At 43.6% G+C, this 10,786-nt stretch overlaps 1 pseudogene; it reads left to right on the top strand.

Annotated features, from left to right (window-relative positions):
• The first annotated feature begins 8,446 nt into the window (after window positions 1–8,446).
• LOC148773173 (serine/threonine-protein phosphatase 2A 65 kDa regulatory subunit A beta isoform pseudogene) lies at window positions 8,447–10,352 on the top strand (annotated as a pseudogene).
• The last annotated feature ends 434 nt before the right edge of the window (window positions 10,353–10,786 follow it).

Genomic DNA, 10,786 nt, shown 5'->3' with positions numbered 1-10,786 from the left:
CTCTCATATCTGTACATGACCACTGGAAAAACCATAGCCTTGATTAGATGGACCTTGTTGGCACAGTAATGTCTCTACCCTTTTAATATGCTATCTAGTTTGGTGGTAACTTTCATCCCAAGGAGTCAGTTCAGTTCAGTCCAGTCGCTCAGTTGTGTCCAACTCTTTACGACCCCATGATTCACAGCACGCCAGGCCTCCCTGTCCATCACCAACTCCCAGAGTTAACTCAAACTCATGTCCATCGAGTTGGTGGTGCCATCCAGCCATCTCATTCTCTTTCGTCCCCTTCTCCTTCTGTCCCCAATCCCTCCCATCATCAGAGTATTTTCCAGTAAGTCAACTCGTCACATGAGGTGGCCAAAATATTGGAGTTTCAGCTTTAGCATCTGTCCTTCCAATGAACACCAAGGATTGATCTCCTTTAGAATGGACTGGTTGAGTAAGTGTCCTTTAATTTCATGGCTGCAATCAGCATCCACAGTGATTCTGGAGCCCAAAAAAATAAAGTCTGACAATGTTTCCACTGTTTCCCCATCAATTTGCCATGCAGTGTTGGGAGCAGTGTCCGTGATCTTAGTTTTCTGAATGTTTAGCTTTAAGACAACATTTTCACTCTCCTATTACACTTTCATCAAGGGACTTTATAGTTCCTCTTCACTTTCTGACATAAGGGTGGTGTCATATGAGTATCTGAGGTTATTAATACTTCTCCGAGCAATCTTGATTCCCATTTGTGCTTCTACAGCCCAACGTCCCACATGATTTACTTTGCATATATGTTAAATAAGCAGGGTGACAATATACAGCCTTGATGTACTCCTTTCCTATTTAGAACCAGTCTGTTTTTCCATGTCCAGTTCTCACTGCTGCTTCCTGACCTGCATACAGGTTTCTCAAGAGGAAAATCAGGTGGTCTGGTGTTCCCATCTCTTTCAGAATTTTCCACAGTTTATTGTGATCCACACAGTCAAAGACTGTCATAGTCAATAAAGCAGAAATAGATGTTTTCCTGGAACTCTCTTACTTTTTCCATGATCCAGAGGATTTTGGCAATTTGATCTCTGGTTCCTCTGTCTTTTCTAAAACCAGCTTGAACATCTGGAAATTCAGGGTTCACAGATGCTGGAGCCTGGCTTGGAGAATTTTGAGCATGTCTTTATTAGCGTGTGAGATGAATGCAATTGTGCTGTAGTTTGAGCATTCCTTGGCATTGTTTTTCTTTGGGATTGGAGTGAAAACTGATATTTTCCAGTCCTGTGGCCACTGCTGAGTTTTCCAAATTTGCTGGTATATTGAGTGCAGCACTTTCACAGCACGATCTTTCAGGATTTGAAATAGCTTCACTGGAATGTCATCACCTCCACTAGCTTTGTTCATAGTGATGCTTGACTTCACATTCGAAGAAATCTGCCTCTAGGTGATTGCTAACACCATCGTGATTATCTTGGTCTTGAAGATAGATTTTGTACAGTTCTTCTGTGTATTCTTGCCACCCCTTTTAATCATCACCTCAATAGATGCAAAAAAAAAAAAACTTTGATAAAATTCAACAAGCATGTGTGATAAACAGTCTTTCCAGAAACTGAGCCTAGCAAACATTACCTCAACATAGTAAAAGGATGCAAATCCAAACTATAGTGAGGTATAATTTTACACTATTCTCTGTGGTGATCATCATAGAAATTTACAGTAGGGCTCTTCCTTGGTGATCCAGTGTCTAAGACACCATGATTCCAAATCAGGGGTTCCATGTTTGATTCCTGGTCAGGGAAATAAACTCCATATGCAGCATTTAAGGCCTGGTGTAACCAAATAATGAAGCAAATGTGTGTGTGTATGTGTGTACATATATATAATACAATTTTAAAATATAATACAAATATAATTAAAATATATAAATTAAATAAAATATATAAAATATGATTAAAATAAAATAAAAATTTATAATATAAATATAATATACCAACATTTATATTATAAATTAACAAATATTATATATATGTATATATATTATATATGTATATATATTTTATATGTATATATATATATATATATATACACACACACATATAAACTTTAAAGCAATGAATGAAGGAGATGATGTGGAGGAAAGGGAACATTCTCTAGTGTTTTGCAGTTCAGTTCAGCTCAGTTGTTCAGCCGTGTCCTACTCTTTGAGACCCAATGAATCACAGCACGCCAGGCCACCCTGTACATCACCAACTCCCACCGAGATAGAGCAGAGTATGAATGTTCTTTAGAAAAGTATTAATAAAACTACCATATGTCCAAATTCCACTATTTGACATATACACAGATGAAACTACCATTAGGACAAAAAAAGAAAAAGCATGTGTATCCCAGCATCCACTGCAATACCATTTACATTAAATAAGTTATGTAACAATCTAGGTGTCCTCTACTGATGAATGGATAAAGAAGCTGTAGTACATCCTTAGGATGGAAAATTTCTCATCTAGAAAAAGGAAAATCTTGGATTATTTCTTGAGATATGAATGTATCTAGAGCCTATTATATAGAATGAAGTAATTCAGAAAGAGAAACTCCAATATTGTAGATTAATGCATATATGTAGAATCTAAAATCCTGGTTCTGAAGAATCTATCTGAAAGGTGGGAAAAGAAATGCAGAGGTAAAGAACAGACATGGACACAGAAGTGTAAGTAGAGAGTGGCACGATTTGAGCAAGATACTCTGACATATGTACAATACCAACTATGAAGTAGTTAGCTGGCGAGAAGCTCCTCCTCAGGACTCTGGTATGCCCTAGACGAGTGGACTGTGGGGTAACAGAGGAGGCTCAAGAGCAGGTGAGAGGGCTGCTCAAAAGGGAATCTCATGTATATATACTGATAGCCGATTTACATTGTGGTACAGCAGAAAGTAACAAACATTGTAAAGCTATTATTCTCCAATTTCAAATTGTTTCTTAAATTGAAAAATGATAGTCACTCCTTGGCCAACTTGGGGAAATAACAAGACATGCATCACAGTGCATATGTCAAGTAAAATATATACTGGTGCGTTTGTCAAGTAAAATCTGCACCAAGGACTGCTTTAGTATGTATAGATAAACCATAAGGCAAAAACTTCAAATTCAGAGCTAAAATAGCCAGAATCAATTCAGACTCTAGGCATAAGTATTTCTCACTTCATTTGATTGACATTTTTTTTCTTTTTTGTTATTTAATATTTTTAAAATTTATTCATTTTAATTGGAGGCTAATTACTTTACATTATTTTATTGGTTTTGCCATACATTGACATGAATCTGCCCCGGGTGCACATGTGTTCCCCATCTTGAACCCCCTCCCACATCCCTCCCAATGCCATCCCTCTGGTTCATCCCAATACACTAGCCCTGAATATACTACATCATGCATCGAACGTGGACTGGGAATTCATTTCACATATGATAATATATGTTTAAATGCCATTCTCAGAAATCATTCCACCCTCACCCTCTCCCACAGAGGCGCTGGGTTGGATGCACATCCCTGGTCTGAGCCACTCAGGTTCAGGTACTCAGGTACTCCACAAAGACACAGACTTGTTTGGGCCTTCGCTTTGTGCCCTTCCTCGGTGTAAGCAGCTCAGGTGACCAGCTGTTTGGCCAGCAGGGTCGCTGTGACTTATCGCCTCCCCAGTCCCTGCTGCTTGGTTTTCTGGGCATACAACCAGGCACCTTCTCAGGCAGATGTTAACTGGCCAGAAACATAAGAAGTCCTGGCAAGCAAAGATGTCTGCCTGCATTTTGGTATCGGATGACTTTCTGGGACCGTGATTGCCCCCTACTGGCCCTGCCTGACCTCCCCTGTCTGTCTCTGTGGGGGATGGGCCTTCGCAGCTGGCTAGTTCTGCTCAGTCCTTTTTTCTGTGAGCCGGTCTCGCAAAGTCTTAGGTTAGGGCCTTTTGGCGGGATAACTATCCCACAGTCTGCTTTGTTATCTTCAGTTAGCTTTTTCAGATTGCCCTCGGGGAATTCAGGCTGGGTTCTCAATGAAGCCTGCACCTCCCTGCCCAGCCCCAACTTGCTAATGGTGGATGCGGGTGTCTGCACTGCTTCTCTGCTGGGAATTACCACTGGGAGAGTAATCTGTGGGTTTTAATTATTTTTCTCTTTTTCTTCCCACTTATGTTGCCCTCTGAGGTCCAAACTCGCCATGAACTCACAAGTGAGAGTGTTTCCTGGTGTTCGGAACTTTTTAAACTTCTCCCTTTTTTATGCCTGCCTTCCCAGGTCAGAGTTCCATCCCTACCTCTTTTGTTTCTCTTTGTATCTTTTATGTTTTTTCCTACCTCCTTTTGAAGCCAATGGGCTGCTTTTCTGGGTGCCTGATGTCCTCAGCCGGCATTCAGTTGTTTCGTGGAATTTACTCAGTGTTCAAAGGTTCTTTTGATGAATTTGAGGAAGAGAAAGTGGTCTCCCCATCATTTTCCTGCACCATCTCCTTCCTTTCCTCCATTTTTTTTCTTTCTAAAAGTAAAGAAGGATTATCAGTTGATGTCACCGATTTATAGAAACATGAATTCGTTCATATTTTAGTACCTAATAGTAAGCCTCTGATATTCAGAAGTATCCTAAGTAGGAAATTATAAATGTAGTTTGAAAGCTGAGGTCTGTCAAGGATCATTTATTTTAAAATCCTGGAATTTGTGCTGCTGCTGCTGCTAAGTCACTTCAGTCGTGTCCGACTCTGTGTGACCCCATAGACAGAAGCCCACCAGGCTCCCCCGTCCCTGGGATTCTCCAGGCAAGAACACTGGAGTGGGTTGCCATTTCCTTCTCCAATGTGTGAAAGTGAAAAGTGAAAGTGAAGTCGCTCAGTCGTGTCCGACCCTTAGCGACCCCACGGACTGCAGCCTATCCGGCTCCTCCATCCATGGGATTTTCTAGGCAAGAGTACTGGAGTGGTTTGCCATTGCCTTCTCCGGGAATTTGTGCTACTGACTGGGAAAAATGCACAGCAAAAATTTTGAGAATTGTATTTTCTTCAGCCAGACTTTAATCCTGAGGGGAGAGCAGCATGGGGAACACATGTAAACCCATGGCTTATTCATAGCAATGAATGGCAAAAACCACTACAATACTGTAATTATTTAACTGCTCCAACTAAAATAAATAAATGTTAAAAATGCTGTACAATCATAATGAATGTGATTTGTCTCAAAACATTTTTGATTAAAAGACTTGTCTACTATTAGTATAGAAACTAGGGTTCCTTTATTGTTTATTGCTTGGATGAAATTTTACTTGCACACTAATTCTATTTTTTTTTTTATTTTTAATTATTATTTTTTATTGGTGGCTAATTACTTTACAATATTATATTGGTTTTGCAATACTTTGACATTAATACTCCCCAGGTGCACACGTGCTCCCCTTCTTGAACACCGCTCCCACATCCCTCCTCCCTTTATCCTACTCCCGGGTCATCCATGTGCACCAGCCCCAAATGTCCTGCATCATTTGTCGAACCTGGACTGGTGATTCGCTTCACATGTGATAATATACATGTTTCAATGCCATTCTCCTAAATCATCCCTCTCCCACAGAGTCCAAAAGACTGTTCTATACACCTGTGTCTCTTTTGCTGTCTCATATACAGGGTCATCGTTACCATCTTTCAAAATTGTTTGCATTAGTATACTATATTGTTGTTTTTCTTCCTGGCTTACTTCACTCTGTATAATAGGCTCCAGTTTCATCCACCTCATTAGAACTGATTCAAATCTATTCTTTTTAATGGCTGAGTAAAACTCCATTGTGTATAGGTACCAAAGCTTCCTTATCAATTCATCTGCAGATGGACATATAGGTTGCTTCAATGTTCTTGCTATTATAAACAGTGCTGCAATGAACAATCGAGTATACGTGTTTCTTTCAAATCTGGTTTCTTCAGTATTTATGCCCAGGAGTGCGACTGCTGGATCGTATGGCAGTTCTATTTCCAGTTTTTTAAAGGAATTTCCACACTGTTCTCCATAGTGGTTGTAGTAGTTTTCATTCCCATCAACAGTGTAACAGGGTTCCCTTTTCTCCAAACCCTCTCCAGCATTTATTGCTTGTAGACTTTTGGATAGCAGCCATTCTGACTTGTGTGAAATGGTACCTCTTTGTCATCTTGATTTGCATTTCTCTGATTATGAGGGATGTTGAGCAGTTTTTCATGTGCTTGTTAGCCATCTGTATGTCTTCTTTGGATAAATGTCTGTTTAGATCTTTGGCCCATTTTTTGATTGGGTCATTTATTTTCCTGGAATTGAGCTGCAGGAGCTGATTGTATATTTTGGAGAATAATTCTTTGTCAGTTGCTTCAGTGGCTATTATTTTCTCCCATTCTGAAAGCTGTCTTTTCACCTTGTTTATAGTTTCCTTTGCCCTGCAGAAGCTTTTAATTTTCATTAGGTCCCATTTGTTTATTTTGCTTTTAGTTCCAATATTCTGGGAGGTGGCTCATGGAGGATCCTGCTGTGATTTATGTCAGAGAGTGTTTTGCCTATGTTCTCCTCTAGGAGTTTTATAGTTTCTGGTCTTACATTTAGATCTTTAATCCATTTTGAGATTGTTTTTGTGTATGATGTTAGGGAGTGTTCTAGTTTCATTCATTTACCAGTTTCCCCAACACCACTTGTTAAAGAATCTGTCTTTTCTCCATTTTATATTCTTGCCTCCTTTGTCACAGTGAAGGTGTCCATAGGTGCATGGATATATCTCTGGACTTTCTATTTTGTTTCATTGATCTATATTTCTGTCTTTATGCCAGTACCATACTGTCTTGATGATTGTGGCTTTGTAGTAGAGCTTGAAGTTCAGCAGGTTGATTCCCTCAGTTCCATTCTTCTTCAAGATTGCTTTGGCTATTCGCGGTTTTTTGTATTTCCATACAAACTGTGAGATTACTTGTTGTAGCTCTGTGAAAAATACTGTTGGTAGCTTGATACGGATTGCATTGAATGTATGTTACTTTAGGTAGTATACTCATTTTCACAATTATCGGGGACCAGCCTCGATATGGCCCAGGATATCCTCAGGATGAACGGTGTCAGCGTCAGTGAGAGAGAGAGAGAGAGACAAAACCCAAGCACGGGGTTTGCTCTGTTTACGTAGGCCGCAGGCGCCCTCTTGAATCACCGGAGGCACCCCACCAGGGCACCACCTCAAGTGGGTCTTAGAAGCCCAGGCAGATAAATAAAAGCAGAGGGCCAAGCCCTCCAAGGATCTCAACCAGAAAAAGGAGAATAGAGAAAAGGACGGAAAAAGAGAAAGAACGACATGGGGAGACCAACCTTCAGTGAGCAAGGCCCAAAACTTTATTTTCCAGTGCAGCTTTTATACCCTAAGTTGTACACATAAAAACTAGAGAAAGGGAGATATAGAGTCACAGCAAAAACATGCGGGGTCTGCAGTCTTGACCCTTATCAAAATCAGGGCTTATTTTTGTATATCTCATGATACACAAACCTTTTAGGTGATTTACATCATCTTCTGGCCAGGAGGCCTGCTGACATTTTATGGCCCTCTCTCCTAACAAAGGTTAGTTAGCTAGAAAAAGTCTTATATTCTTTTAAAGTGATTTTCGTAAAGTCAGGTGCTAGACACATGACAAAGTTACATTCCTATAAGGCAAAAGTGTAGTGAGCTACAAGAAAGGAATTTATTAACTTAAGATCTGATATGGTTAAATCAAAGGCTACTACTTATATTCTCTACCTGTGATTAATATATTTCCAAGGTACAATAGATAAACTTTGCAACAAGCATAGATTCAACAATAAAATCTTTTTTTAGTACTATTCTAATGATTTTTACTTCTTCAACAAATTCCTGTATTTTAGAATATTAGGCTTTCTGTCCTTGCATGGCTGGGAGGCTGTAAACAGTCACATTCATAGTTGTAAGAGCCCGGACAAACTTGTCATGCAAGTTAGAAAGCTATCAGAGGGACTTGGATTGGAACACTCCTATTAAGCCGAGGAGAACTTTTAACTACAGCTTTGAATTAATGTTTTCAGAGATAGGTGGTTGGGGGGAAGCCCCCATAAGTATTAGAGGACTTGATAAGAGGTGTAAGATAGTAAGGCAGTCAGACTCCGGTTTTCATTGGGGTAGATGCTCGGGTAAGTCCAGGGGGTTCCTCGAGTCCTGATTAGCCTTTACCCGTCAGGCCTCTTCCCCAATTCACCATTGCCACGGGTAGGATTTCCCTCGCTGGCTCCCGGCACACAATATTTATTCTTCTAATCCATGAACATGGTATATTTCTCCATCTATTAGTGTCCTATTTAATTTCTTTCACCAGTGTCTTATAGTTTTCTATAGAACTCTTTTGTTCCTTTCCTCCTCCCAGCCCAACCACTCCCTATCCCAATTTTAGCACGGCACTGGCCTCAGTCTTGACAGGAAGGGGACGGGCCCAAGATGGCAGCAGCAGACGGCAACAACTTGTTCTACCCCATCACTGTGCTCATAGACGAGCTCCGCAACGAGGATGTTCAGCTTTGCCCCAACAGCATCTAGAAGCTGTCCACCATTGCTTTGACCCTTGGGGTCGAAAGGGCCCAGAGTAAACTTCTGCCCTTCCTTACAGACACAGTCTACGATGAGGACGAGGTCCTTTTGGACCTGGCAGAGCAGCTGGGCACCTTTACCACTCTGGTGGGTGGCCTCGAGTACATGCACTGCCTGCTGCTGCCCTTGAAGTTGCTGGACACGGTGGAGGAGACGGTCCCTGTGGGATATCTCGCATGAGCACTCCCCCTCCGATCTTGAGGTCCACTTCGTGCCCCTGGTGAAGTGGCTGGCGGGTGGAGCTTGGTTCACCTCCCACACTTCAGCCTGCGACCTCTTCTCTGTCTGCTACCCCCATGTGTCCAGTGCCATCAAGGCAGAGCTTCAACAGTACTTCTAGAACCTATGCTCAGATGACACCCCCATGGTGCAGTGACCCACAGCCTCCAAGTTTGGGGAGTTCGCCAAGGTGCTGGAGCTGGACAACATCAAGAGCGAGATCATCCCCATGTTCTCCAACCTAGCCTCTGACGAGCAGGACTCGGTGCGGCTGCTAGCAGTGGAGGCATACGTGAACATTGCCCAACTCCTGCCCCAGGAGACCTTGGAGGACCTGGTGATGCCCACCCTGTGCCAGGCTGCTGAGGACAAGTCCTGGCGCGTCCGTTACATGGTGGCCGACAAGTTCACAGGGCTCCAGAAAGCAATGGGGCCTGAAATCACCCAGAAGAACCTGGGTCCTTCCTTCCAGAACCTGATGAAAGACTGTGAGGCTGACTGAGGTGAGGGCTGCCGCCTCCCACAAGGTCAAAGAATTCTGTGAAAATCTCTCCGCTGACTGTCGGGAGAATGTGATCATGACCCAGATCTTGCCCTGCATCAAGGAGCTGGTGTCTGATGCCAACCAGCACGTCAAGTCAGCCCTGGCCTCCATCATCATGGGCCTCTTTCCGATCCTGGGCAAAGACAGCATGATCCTGCACCTCTTCCTGGCCCAGTTGAAGGACGAGTGCCCGGAGGTGCGGCTGAACATCATCTCCAACCTGCACTGCATGAACGAGGTGATCGTCATCAGGCAGCTGTTGAAGTCCCTACTCCCTGCCATCGTGGAGCTTGCGGAGGATGCCAAGTGGCGGGTGCGGCTGGCCATCATCGAGTATATCCCTCTGCTGGCGGGACAACTGGGGGTGGAGTTCTTTGATGAGAAATGCAACTCCTTGTCCATGGCCTGGCTTGTGGATCATGTCTATGCCATCCGCGAGGCGGCCACCAGCAACCTCAAGAAGCTGGTGGAGAGGTTCAGGAAGGAGTGGGCCCATGCGACTATCATCCCCAAGGTCTTGGCCATGTCTGTGGACCCCAACTACCTGCACCGCATGGCCACACTCTTCTGTATCAATGTGCTGTCTGAGATCTGCAGGCAGGACATCACCACCAAGCACATGCTGCCCACCGTGCTGCACATGGCCGGGGACCCTGTTGCCAACGTCCGCTTCAACGTATGCAAGTCCCTGTAGAAGATCGGGCCCATCCTGGACAACAGCATGCTTCAGAGCGAGGTCAAGCCCGTCCTTGAGAAGCTGACCCAGGACCAGGAAGTGGACGTCAAGTACTTCGCCCAGGAGGCTCTGACTGTTCTGTCTCTCGCCTGATGCTGGAAGAGGACCCACCGCCGGCCTACGGTGTCCACCCTCCCCCGCCAGGCCCCTCCCTGGGGGGATAGTGGGGGTCCTTTGGCTGTCACTCCCCGTGCATGGTCTGACCCCAGGTCCCTCTCCCGGCACGGTTCCTCCCTCAGACCGGGACTCCGACTCCTCACATCCACCCCTCACGGGGCTGGGGCCACACAGGGTGGGACAGAGCAGAGCCCTGGGAGGACGGGGCCGCTCCCGCCAGGTGGGGAGTGGGGCGAGCACCCCGGTCTCCAGCCAGTGCTGCTGCATGGGGGCCCCTCCCCCATCTCCTCTGCCTCCCTCCCTTCCTCCTGGTGGTTTTTTGTGTTAGTTGTGCCGTTTTTATTTTAGTCCCTTTCCCCCCTTTTCACAGAGAAATAAATGTCTAGAAATTAAAAAAAAGAAGCCTTTTGTTGCTTTATGTAGATATATCTCTAAGTATTTTATTATTTTCGTTGCAGCAGTGAATGGAATAGTTTCCTTAATTTCTCTTTCTATTTTCTCATTATTAGTATATAGGAATTCAAGGGATTTCTGTGTGTTGATTTTACATCCTACAACTTTACTGTATTCATTG

Source organism: Moschus berezovskii, chromosome Y (genome assembly GCF_049115385.1).
Source record: "Moschus berezovskii isolate FMDL1 chromosome Y, NW_MosBer_1.0, whole genome shotgun sequence".
NCBI lineage: Eukaryota > Metazoa > Chordata > Mammalia > Artiodactyla > Moschidae > Moschus > Moschus berezovskii.
This window is presented reverse-complemented; position numbering and strand designations above follow the sequence as displayed.